Here is a 13323-nt window from a genome sequence, read left to right as displayed (position 1 = left end):
AACAGGTAAAGAGCTGAAAGCAAAACAAGCTAAGGGTATTATTTTTTAGTATAATGCCTGAGACCCATGTTAGAGGTGTATATTTTTGACTAAGACTTAAATGGTTGCAAAGAAGCCCTAGCACAACTTTATGCAGTCTTCGCTCAGTTTCTGCCCCTTCCAATATAACACCATAGCCTATAAAGTCAGTATGATGGAGTCAGAGGGGAGAGGGTCAAGGACTGGTAACAGTAGAGGGATTATGTATTTTGCTAGTTTAACTTTCCCTGTATTGTCCAATCTTGGGCTTTGCTAGATGTTTAGGCACCAAAAATACATTCAGATCTACCTCCTTCATGTCCTGCATCAATAGGCGAGATGAATGTCAGCATTTTAAAACTCTTTCATATTTTCAAGGGGAAAGATTGCAAGCATTTTAAGGCAATGAGATAATAAGGGAATACAGAGTATCTTGGAGAGCAGCCTAGGTTTATAGATAAGAAAAGACAGGAAATTATAGCTACTGACTTTGCTCAAACTTAATGCAGCTACTCCAGACTCACAGGCTGAATGGTGGAACCCAGGATACTGTCCCAATTCCAGTTGACTCTGTTAACAGCTCCTTCAATGCTTGTATCATCTCTATAATGTGCCTGCTAATTGAAATTTTACTTGGTTTCCTCCAGTAACTAATTCCTCTAGAGGCAGCTCATTCCTTTTAGAACAGCTGTGCTCCTTCTAGAACATCTTCTTTGGGTTGAGCTAAAGTGTGTCACTTTGAACTTTTGTGCATTTGTTCTGGTTCTATTCAAGTACAGTGGTGAAAAGAGTAAGGAAGAAGCATTATTTTTCCTTTTAACTTATATTTACACTTCTTGGTTAGGATAATCTCAATCCAAATAAGTGAGTCAATCATTTATGCATATTTTTTTTCTTTTTTTTTTTTGAGACAGAGTTTCACTCTGTCAGCCGGGCTGGAGTGCAATGGTGCTATCTCGGCTCACTGCAACTTCCACTGCCCGGATTCAAGTGATTCTGCTGCCTCAGTAGCTAGAATTACAGGTGTGCGCCACCGTGGCTGGCTAATTTTGTATTTTTAATAGAGATGGGGTTTCACCATGTTGATCAGGCTGATCTCGAACTCCTGACCTCAGATGATCCACCTGCCCCGGCCTCCCAAAGTGCTGGGATTACAGGCCACCGCGCCGGGCCTATGTATGGTTTTTAGCATGTCATTTGTCACATAGGAGCTATCGAATAAATGGTAATTTATTAATTTTAAGCAAGGAAGTCAGAATTATTCATTATAAGATAAACTCATTACTAGCCAAGTAGTTAACATTTCGGTAATTTTCAGCAGATATTTTCACCCATCTACTTTGTGTCAGACACTATTTTAGGTCTGGAAAGATAAGGCCCTGATTTGAAGGGACTCCCACTATAGCTGATGAGACAGAAAATGAACATAAACAGAATATCCTAACCTGTATTATATGTCAAATATAAGTGTCAAATGAAAAGATACTGAATATTAAAAACATAGAAATTTAGAATATGGTTCTGAATAGAAAAAAGTCCACCAAAAAAACCCCACAACTGGTTGTTCATTTTTTTTTCTCCTCTATAGTATTTATTTATGCTGTATTTGTAGTACCAGTGGCTTTTTCCCCCCATGCATTTTTCTTTGCAGATACTTGCAATCTGGATTGTAAAGGGATAGAGGATTATACCCACAGTTTCTCGAAACTGCAGTCTGGGGTCAAAGCTCGCTGCTGCTGTTTTTAGAAATGTTTGAGTAGGCAGCCTCAGCTGTTTGTTATCTCCTAACATCACACTCTGTACTGTGGATTTCTACTTGCATCAGCAACTTAAAATGTGACAACTTCAGTGCTTAAGCATACATCTAGCTTTACAGTGTTTGGGACAAGCTGATCAGAGCTCAGGCTGTCCTTGGTGTAGCTTTTGTTGTCTGTTTATCTTTCTTGTTTGCTCACATTATCAGAGCTTAGAAAAGAGTGAGCTTTTGTGTCCTCAGTTGCAATTATAAGTTCCTAAGCAAAAATTTCCCATGGGCTATTCTTATATTATATATGTAGCAAAAGAGATAGATTGCTAAATGAAATCGAGGGTCGGATTCTTTCCCAAGTTTATCCTCAAGGTAAGGGCTGCTTGGGCAATTAGATTAGAGCAGGAATTTTTCCAATGCAAGTATATAGTCTGATTCAACCTGGCTTAAGTAAAAATGAGATTTTATTGGCCCAGAGACTGAAAAGTTCACAGAAGGGCTGGCTGGATCAGTGGCATTAGGAGCCAGTCTGTCTCTGCCTTTTGGCTTTGCTTCCGTCTATATCAGTTTCATTTACTGGTGCCACATGGTGGCCCATAGCAGCTCTAGGTTCCATGGCATCCTTACTGCTGGCAATAAAGAACAAGTTTGTTTTCTAACAGTCCAACAAAGTCCTGGACCTAACTCTTCTTGACTCAAATGGGCATCTTGAAATTAATCACTATGGCCAGAGATATGGAATCGGCTGACTGGCTTAGGCCTGGGTCTTATGTGCCTGTCCCTGACCCATTCTTTGTGACCAGGAAGAAAAGAAGTGCTGATTGACTTAGACTAGGTCGTATGCCCAGCTCGGCAGCCCTACCCAAACCACTGAGCTGAGGGTAGGGTGAGAGTGTTTGTTGTGTTTCCAGAACAAGGGGGAATGGATACTGGAGAGTCAAAACTAAACTCAGCAATGCTGTCAATCATTTCTGAAATTCTGCAGAATATAATAGGCTCTTTGCAGTCATAGCTTCGTCAGTGCTGATTTTTAACTTATGATCTTCTTGGAGGCTTTTTGGGAATTAATATCTATGTGTAGGTACCTGAGCCATAACTTAATGATCACAATGAAGACTTTCTAGTCCTCAAATAAAACATTTTAAAGTAATTGAGTGGGGCATCATCAAGGACAGAGTCTTTGAACAACCCTTCTAGGTTGTTCATGATCAGTACTTTTGGGAGGGTTATGATTGGTTCACTGTGAGTAGCTCACATTGACTTCATTTCTTTCTTTGTTAGGGTTGCATGGCATCTGCAAGAATATAATAAAAGATAGTGGGTATGGATTTCATCAAGGCATATTTGATGGAGTCATGATATCCTCAGGAGGCTGGAGAAATTTGGATTGACTCATAATACTTTATTCAGAAAAGAGGTGTAGAGCACTGCTCTGTGGGAGGTGTGATGGGAATATAGCAGGGAACAGCATGGACCTGGTTCCCAGTGTTGTGGAGTTAACTAGCCTGTTGTCCTCATAGAAGCAGGTTTGTGCTGGCATGTCACAGGGCTCTCTCCTTTGTGCTATCCTGTTCAACTTTTTATTGAACTTTTAGCTTTTTTCACCTTTTGTTGAACATTTAGATGTCTCACTGTTCCTTATTTTCATCATGTCTAAATTCATTCTTATCATTCTTTTTTGTTTTTCATATTTCTGTTAGCAGCCCCTTTGTAGACATGGAATTATCCTTGCCTCCTTCCCACCATCCAGTTATTACCAGGTTTTTCTTTGTAATGTTTTTATCACCTGTCTTTCTCTAATTCCAGTTTTGGGGGAATTCTTAGCCTACAATTTTCATTCTTCATATCTGTTCCACTGGAGTAAACTTTAAATTGGTTTCCTGGCCATATTAATTTTCCCAAAGTACCTTTCTGTACCGGTCATCTACCCTATTCAAGCCTTCTCTGTACGCTGAATAGATCTGTGTACCTGAGCAAACAATGGTTCCTGCTGGTTGTTGTCAAAAGAAGGGACATTGGATGAAATCCAAACATTCAGGCCACTTTCTGGGTCTGACCTCCCTTTCTACCTTAATACTTGTGCCTCCTTGGTACAGCTCCTTATTTCAGCCAAAGTGGTCTGCTGGAAGACAGTATTTCCTAGTAATGGAAAATATGGATTTGAGAATGACACCAACCTGGATTTGAATTCTAGTTTTGCTCCTTTCTAATTGTGTTACCTTGGGAAGATCACTAAACTTCTTAGAGTTTCGGTCTTCTTACCTGTAAGTGGACTCAGACCTACCTTACATATCTGTTATGGAGTTTAAATGAGATAATGTCTGACTAGTGTTTGGCACATAGTAGGTGCTCAGTAAAAATGCCATTGTTGCTGCTGTGGCTGCTGTTGTTTTTGCTGATGTTGAGTGGTCAAGCATAGGGTAATGTTATGTGCTTTGCTGTGAAAGTGATTTTGTTTATACCATTTTCCAGTCTAGAATATATTATGTGTTTCTTCAGGATAGTCTCTTCTAGTCTGGTGCTTAAGATCACTAGCTTTGGAGTCAGACTGATCTGAGTTTGAATCTGGCCTTTACCACTTGGGCAGAATTACTTAACATCTCAAAGTCCAAATTTCCCCATCTGAAAATTGGAGATAATTACAGTACTGACTAATTGTGTTGTTGAGAGGATAAAGTAAGGTGATATATGTAAAGTGCCTAGTACAGTTCGCCATGTAGTCAGAGATCAATACATGGCAGTTATTAACAGTAAGCAGAAATTATTTCCCCCAAACCTTCCATGGCTGCCCACAATGTACTAGTCCTTTTCTTCCGTAATTCTTATGTACTTGGCACTTTACGTATATTACCACGTTTTATTAATTCTTTTTGGAAGTATATCCCTTTTCTTTGCTGATAGACTTAGACTCTTTCGGAGCAGAAACCTTCTTCTAAATCATTTGTATCCCTGGTACCTAGTCATATGGTTTATGTTGCAGACTTTCAGTAAAAGTTTCTTGAGGTGAAGCTAACAGTTTTGAATTCAAAGCATGCCTGTATAAATGAATAGATTATCAACACTTTATAGCTATGAAAGAAAATCTGGATTTAAAAAACTGTGTGCATGTACACAGGGACACATTAAAAAGTATACTAGAGTCAGTTGTTTTATAAGGCGCTGTAACTTGTTGTTTTTAGAGACAAGGTCTCACTCTCTCGCCCAGACTGGAGTGCAGGGGTGTAATCATAGCTAACTGTAACCTTGAACTCCTGGGCTCAAGTGATCCTCCAGCCTCAGCCTCCTGAGTAGCCAGGACTACAGGTACACACTACCATGCCTGACTAATTTTTAAATTTTTTGTAGAGACAGGTCTACTCTGTTGCCCAGGCTGATCTTGAACTCCTGGCCTCAAGCAATCCTCCTGGCTTGGCCTCCCAGAGTGCTGGGATTATAGGCGTGAGCCACTGCACCCAACCAACATTTTTTATATTTGTGAGTAAAGAGTTAACATCGGTCCCGGACTAAGCTGGGCCTGCCTGGGGGAATAACCTTGAAACTTATCTTCTCTCAGCACTAGTTTTGGGGAAGCCATAGAGTTGTGATAATGTGGGATGTACCTGTACCTGCCTGTTACTGTGTGCTACTACACCTGAATTGGGAGCTGTGAGTTGGCATGGAAGCCTTGGGTCTGTGGAACTAGATCTGTATAAAAGATGGGCAGGAAATGGGAGTTGCAGCTTCTCTGTGTGAAGGTGACCTATGTGCCCCTTGGCTCTTGCTGCACCCTGTGTGAGTGAGGAGGCAAAAGAAGCAGTGTACTGAGGTAGCTGCTGGGCCCTGGATGAGGTAAAGATGCTGAACCTGCCATATCTCCTTTTCTGTGTTCTTCTGTAAGGCTAAGTACATGGAGTAATACTTAGATTGGTTCCTGAGCCCGAGTGCTGTAACAGCTGCTGGGTCAATACGGTATTCTCAATCCAGTCTCTGGGTTTGTTTTTTATTTTTTGTTGGGGGCCGGCAGTGCAGCTTAAATAACAGACATTTATTTTCTGACAGTCTGGGTATTTTTAGTAATATTCTGTGGAGACTCTAACACCACTGGTCCCACCAGTGACTGTCAGCATGTCTATGAGAATGTTTAATTTTTACTAAGCCAAGAAATAAGTAGTTATAAGATCCTACATGGTATGATATTTTGATATGAGTTACAGCTTATCTTCTCATTGACAGTGTTTCTAAACTTTTAACATGTGTTTCTTTAGCTTAACAAAAATCGTCCTCACTAATTGTATTTGAACTTTTGAAATAAGTTATGACTAAAAGTAAATGAAAGCAATTGTAATTTTGGAATGTGCTTTTGCACATCGCACATGCCATTGTAGGCATTTTGGGTGACCTCCCTCTCTGGACAATTGAGAACATTGCCTCCTGAGTTAGGCACTGTGGGAGGGAGAGTGAACCCTTACTGTCCTTGCTTCATCTTCTTTGTTTTCAGATAGGATAACTGCAACCCAGGGAGGCTGTCACTTCCCCAAGGACACACAGGCAGTTAATGATAATGTGAGGTCACCCAGTTCTGGTTTCCACTCCAGTGCCCTTTGAAGTGCCATTTTTCTTCACACTTCATTCATTAATATTGCTTTACTACCTAGATTTTCTCTCTCTTGACAGCATACTGCATTAAAACCGTTATTCATGGAACAGGTACCCTTGGTAACTGTATGCATGGGAACGTTGTCATATTTTCCCAAGGAAGAACTTGGACTGAGTCACATTTATCTAAAAGTACTCTGGTCTCAAAGTTAAGCTTTTTTTTTTTTTCAGTCATTTTGTATTCAACTAAATACATAGGAAGAACCAGCTACAGCTTTGATTTATAACAGGGCCTTTCATTTGGATGAGAAGTGCACCCATGATAGGCTTCCTTGCACCTGTTCCAGAATTGTCTGTTTTATCTTTTGCAGTGGCTTTAGAATATATCCTCATTTCAGAGAATGGTAATTTACTTCTTGTTAACTCCCAGCCCATTAAGATTAAAAGACAGTTCCTTAGGGGTTATGGCCTGTTATTCTTGCCAAGATGGGCTAGGCTGCTAAATGTTCTACTCAAGCATAATGATTCATTGAATGTACTATTGAACACTTAACTGTCTTTAAAAGGACTAACCCAGGTGACTTAAACCTCGCTACATATAGAACTTCAGGTGTTTAAACTGCTTTTCCAATTCAATTTTTATTTTATCACCTTAATTGAGACATTAAAATGTCTATTAGGTTTATATGTTTTTCTGTATACATTTAATTCAGAGGAAGGGCAGAATTTTTAAGAGGAGTGAAGTTGGAATTAGAAAAAATAAATTCTTTTTTTAGTTTATTCCTCTGAACCTTAAATTTCAAGCTAGGGTAGTAAAGAACTGTGTGTAAATGAATGCCCAGCTTAAATGCTGCCTCCTCCAAAAGTCTTCTTAGATTTTTTAGTCATATTTAAACACTTCTTCCCTTGTTTTCTCCCTGTATTTTGACACCTCAGCATACCTTTTGTCATTGGATTTGCTTTATTATATTCTATATATGTAATTTAAAAGTTTTTTTTTTTGCTTTACTACTTGCAGGGGTTAGGAGTCCACTATTTAATAGAGAATCCCATTTCATTTACCCCACTTTATAAAAGGTTAGAAAAGTACTCTCCATATTAAGCTTATGGCTTCATGTAACTTTCACCTGATGGTCCTTTAGAGAAACATATAAATAGTCTTCAAACATTTTTTTTTTTTGGTGTGTTTGGGCTTAGGACAGTGCCCTGATGAATCTGAAGTACCATCTCTTTCTTCAGTAACTTAAATATCCTTTTTAAAGTACAGCTGAGAATTGTATATTGAGTGAATGACTGATAGTACTGCAAAGAAATGCAGATATAATAGCACATGATCCATCAGTGTTTATCTTTTATGCTAATCATCATCTACAAAACCAGATTTGTATTGATTATTATCCATAAATAAACAAGCAGAGGCCGGGCACGGTGGCTCACACCTGTAATCCCAGCACTTCGGGAGGCTGAGGCAGGCAGATCATGAGGTCAGGAGATCAAGACCATCCTGGCTAACATGGTGAAACCCCGTCTTTACTAAAAAATACAAAAAAAGAAAAAGAATTAGCCAGGTGTGGTGGTGGGTGCCTGTAGTCCCAGCTACTCAGGAGGCTGAGGCAGGAGAATGGTGTGAACCCAGGAGGCAGAGCTTGCAGTGAGCTGAGATCGTGCCACTGCACTCCAGCCTGGGCGACAGAGCGAGACTCTGTCTTAAAAAGAAAAGAACAAAAGCAGAATAAGCTAATTTACTGTTGGATGAAGTAGGCAGCAAATCATGAGATGGAAATTGAACAGAAACAAAAAATATCTTCCTAACTGCCCATGTCATTACTTTGGGTTAAAGCAGTCAAATCCACTGTAAAAATTTAAATGTTCTTTCGGTGTAGTGACACAGGGAACCAGAATCACTTGTAAGAAGTCCTGTGATTAATTAAAAAACAAGAAAGAGCTAGGAAAGAAATTTTGATTTTAGTCAGAGTTTTGTGTGTATATATATGTGCATGTGTGTGTGTATATGCATGTGCTGTGTATACAATGGGTCATGATGTTTTTCTTACTGAGTTTCTAAAATGTTTGAAAGCCACTGATTTAGGCCTCTGCTTCTCAAGAAGGCATGCATCTATTACAGGCCTTATTGGGTAAATTTTCTTCAACTATTAATTTTACTTCAACATTTTAGCAGAAACAAACCAGAAAAACAAACATATAAACATACAAACCACACATTAGTTTTATAACAAATACAATCACAAAGGTAGCATATAGAAGATAAATAAAATTCACAAATTTTAAGGAAAAAAATTAGCTGGGCATGCTGGTGGGTGCCTGTAATCCCAGCTACTCAGGAGGCTGAGGCAGGAGAATTGCTTGAACCCAGGAGGCAGAAGTTGCAGTGAGCCAAGATCGCACCATTGGACTCCAGCCTGGGGGACAGAGTGAGACTATGACTCAAAAAAAAAAAAAAAAAAAAAAAAAAAAGGGATAACGATTTAAAGGTAAAACACAAAATATTAAAGCAAAAACTTTGCCTCTGTGGGCAGGCCTGCAGGCAGACCCTCCAGGGATTTTAACTTTCTCTGCCGTTACCTTAGTGAAAAATTTGGGAAGTACTGCTCATTTAGTAGAATTTCAAAATTCCACTAATGGATGATACAAATGAAAAGCATGATACAAATGAAAATGAAAATTTTTTGTGTTAAATTTTTTTTGATGTGCTGTTTTAGTTCCTCTGTTGATTTTTAAGCTATGTATTAAATTGTTTTTGCAGTTTCTGGAGGGATTACATCTTTTATTTAGTACAGTCTGTTTCAGATTAGTATTCACCTGACTCCAGTAAAATACAGCAACTTTGCTCTTATATAATTCCATTCTTCCTTCCCATTTATGTTATTATTGTCATATTGAGGCAGGAAATTAAAGAAAGAAGAAAAATAAAATAAAAAAAAAGAAATAAGCTTTCCTGTACTAGGCTGACTTGTCCCAGAGGCAGGAACGAGCACAGCCCAAACCCAGGAAAAGTCTTGATAATACTATCTAAGAAGCCAGGACACAGAAGAATGTGCTCTGGAGACTCTCCCACCACTCCCTCCACATAGGGAGAAGAAAAACAAATTTCCCTTTGTTTTACAGTATGAGTTTATAGATTCCTGTTCCCTGTAACTAGTGACTTCTAGTATTCTGTTTTATCTAAGCAGTGGAGTGATGGTCATAAAGCAACTGAGCAGGCCTGAGATACGGCCACCTGGGCACCATAGTGAAGGCCATGGAATAAGCCTTGCTAGGCACTACGGCAAACTAGATAATGGCCATCTGAGTTGCATAGCAATGGTCATGTGTAATCCTGAGTTATGAACCGTTACAATTTGATTAACTGTCTTGTCTTGCCTCTGTATCCTTGCTTTTGCTTTGCGCCAGTGTAAGCTTGACTCAAGTTAGCCCATCCCCTTTTAGAAGTATGTATAAGAGTCAAGTGCTGTCTTTGTTCTTGGCCCAGTTTTTGGATGTTGAGTCTGCTGGGTCTGAGTGCACTCAGAAAAGATCCTCCTGGTTTACCCTGAGGTCTCTCTTGTCCTCCTAATTCACACAACAATATAAGTTACATCTATATGTACTATAAATCTAACAAATAGTATTATAATTATTGCTTTAAGAACTCTTATGTTTTAAAAAGGAATAGAAGAAAAGAGAAAAAACCAATCTTTTGTGTTTACCTTCCTACTTACTGTTTCCAGTGTTCTTCATTCTTTCCTGTGAATTCGAGTTACCATCCAGTGTAATTTCCTTTTGGCCCAAAGGACTTTCTTTAGTCTTTCTCAGACAGCTCTGCCAGTAATTAATTCTCTCAGTTTTTGTTTATCTAGGAATGTCTTATTCTGCCTCTATTTTTGAAAGGGTTTTGCTGAATATGAAATTCTTAGTTGACATATATATTTTTTTCCTTTCAGCATGTTCAATGTTATTCTTCTGCCTTGTGGCCTCCATTGTTTCTGATGAGAAGTCATCATTCATTCTATTTTTGTATTTCCCTTTTTATAATAAGTTATTTTTCTCTTTCAGCAGTTTGACTCTGATGTGTAAAAATGTAGATTTCTTTTCTTTTTTTTTTTTGAGATAGAGTCTCACTCTGTCACCAGGCTGAAGTGCAGTGGCACGATCTTGGCTCACTGCAGCCTCTGCCTCCCGGGTTCAAGCAGTTCTCCTGCCTCAGCCTCCCAAGTGGCTGGGACTACAGGTGCGCACTGCTACGCTTGGCTAATTTTTTTGTATTTTTAGTAGAGATGGGGTTTCACCATGTGGGCTAGGATGGTCTTGATTTCCTGACCTTGTGATCCACCCGCCGTGGCTTCCCAAAGTGCTGGGATTACAGGCATGAGCCACTGTGCCTGGCATATGTAGATTTCTTTAGTTTTATCCTACATGGGATTTATTGAGCTTCTTGGGTCTGTAGATTAATTTTTTCATCAACTATAGAAGGTTCTCAGCCATTATTTTTCAAAAAAAAATTTTTTCCTGCCACATTGTCTCTCTTCTCCTTCTAGGACTCTTATTCCATGTGTAGTATATTGGTATTCTTGATATTGTCCCACAAGTCACTTAGGCTGTGTTCATTTTTCTTCAGTCTTTTTTTTCTTTTTTCATGTTGGATAATTTCTGTAGATCTGTCTTTAAGTACACTGCCTTTTTTCTTCCATCATCTCAAACCCATTGTTGAATCCATGTAGTGCATTTTTTATTTCAGTAGTTGTACTTTTTTTTTTTTTTAAATGGAGTTTCACTGTTGTTGCCCAGGCTGGAGTGCAATGGTGCAATCTCAGCTCACTGCAACCTCTGGTCCCCAGGTTCAAGTGATTCTTCTGCCTCAGCCTCTTGAGTAGCTGGGACTACAGGCACGTGCCACCACACCCAGCTAATTTTTGTATTTTTAGTAGAGATGGAGTTTCACCATGTTGGCCAGGATGGTCTCAATCTCTTGACCTCGTGATCCACCTGCCTTGGCTTCCTAAAGTACTGGGATTATAGGCATGAGTCACTGTGCCCTGCCAGTAGTTGAACTTTTCAACTGTAGAGTTTGATACTTATTTAAAGTTTCAGTTTCTTCATTTATATTCTTTATTTGTTGAGTCATTGGTGTCATATATTCATTTAATTCTAGGAACATTTGTTTCATTTACTTTTTTTTTTTTTTGGGATGGAGTCTCACACTGTCACCTAGGCTGGAGTGCAGTGGCGCAGTCTTGGCTCACTGCAAGCTCTGCCTTCTGGGTTCACACCATTCTCCTGCCTCAGCCTCCTGAGTAGCTGGGACTATAGATGCCTGCCACCACGCCCGGCTAATTTTTTTTTGTATTTTTAGTGGAGACCGGGTTTCACCATGTTAGCCAGGATGGTCTCGATCTCCTGACCTTGTGATCCGCCTGCCTCGGCCTCCCAAAGTGCTGGGATTACAGGCATGAGCCATTGCGCCTGGCCTACTTTAGTTTTTTTGAACAGAATTTTCTTTAATTCTTGGCTCATATTCATAATGGCTGCTTTGATGTCTTTGCTAAATTGAATATCTTGGCCCACTTAGACTTCATTTTCCGTGACTGATTTCCCCACCTTGATTATAGGTACTTTCTTGTTTCTTTGCATGTCGTATATTTTTTTTGTTGTTGAAATCTTTTTGATAATATCTTGTAGTATCTCTGGATTCTGATTTACTTTTTAAAGTGTTTGTTTGTTTGTTTTTTGGTAATTAGCTTGCTCTTAGTTAGCATGTATCTCCCTATGATATGTGTCTATAGATATCTCTGCTCAATTTTTGTGTGCTTATTTATTTTTTGGCCTGGCTTCCTAGGTGCTGCTCCTATGTCCATATAGCTTAGTGGTGACCCAATGATTGTTTCTTCAAATATTCAAATCTTTTGCCCAATTTTAATTGCGTTGCCTTTTTACTGTTGTGTTATCTAAGTTTTTTATGTGTTCTGGATAATAAGTTCCTTGTCAGATATGTGATTTGCAAATATTTCTCCCATTGTGTTTTTTCACTCTCTTGATGGTGAACTTTGAAGCAAAGTTTTTGATTTTGATGGCGTCCTATGTAATAATTTTTTGTTACTTGTGTGTGCTTTTGGTATCATAGCTAAGAAACCATTGCCTAATCCAAGGTCATGAAGATTTATGCCTCCGTTTTTTTCTAAGAGTTTTATTGTTTTAGCTCTTACATTTAGGTCTTTGATGTATTTTGAGTGAATTGTTGTAAATGGTGTACGTTGGGGCCAACTTATTCTTTTGTATATGGATATTTGGTTGTCCCAGCACTGTCTTTAAAAAGATGATTCTTTCCGTATTGCATTGTCTTGGCATCGTGTCTTCTCTGTTTTTGAAGGACAGCTTTGCTGGAGATAGAATTCTTGGCTGGCAGTGTTTTTCATTCAGCACTTTGAATGTGTTATTTTCACTGTCTTCTGGTCTCCAGGTTGCCATTGACAATTCAGCTGTTAATCTTACGAGGATCTGAGGATCTCTAGTGATTCATGTTTTTTTTTTTTTTTTGTCGCTTTTGTTGCGGGAAGTCAGGGACCCCGAACGGAGGGACCGGCTGAAGCCATGGCAGAAGAACATAAATTGTGAAGATTTCATAGACATTTATTAGTTCTCGAAATTAATACTTTTATAATTTCTTACACCTGTCTTTACTGCAGTCTCTGAACATAAACTGTGAAGATTTCATGGACATTTGTCACTTCCCCAATCAATACTCTTATGATTTCCTATGCCTGTCTTTATTTTAATCTCTTAATCCCATCATCTTTGTAAGCTGGGGATGTATGTCGCCTCAGGACCCTGTGATGATTGCGTTAACTGCACAAATTGTTCGTAAAGCATGTGTGTTTAAACAATATGAAATCTGGGCACCTTGAAAAAAGAACAGGATAACAGCGATGTTCAGGGAACAAGGGAGATGACCGTCAGGTCTGACTGCCTGAGAGTCGGGCAGAACAGAG

At 39.1% G+C, this 13323-nt stretch overlaps 1 protein-coding gene across 7 annotated transcripts in view; it reads left to right on the top strand.

Moving 5' to 3' along the window:
• Positions 1 to 13323, top strand: part of MTHFS (methenyltetrahydrofolate synthetase) — an 81989-nt gene that overhangs the window by 37050 nt on the left and 31616 nt on the right. The window lies entirely within an intron of this gene.

The sequence above is a fragment of the Gorilla gorilla genome, chromosome 16 (assembly GCF_029281585.2).
Source record: "Gorilla gorilla gorilla isolate KB3781 chromosome 16, NHGRI_mGorGor1-v2.1_pri, whole genome shotgun sequence".
Lineage (NCBI taxonomy): Eukaryota > Metazoa > Chordata > Mammalia > Primates > Hominidae > Gorilla > Gorilla gorilla.
The sequence above is the reverse complement of the archived record's forward strand: the minus strand, read 5'-3'. Positions and strand labels throughout refer to the sequence as shown.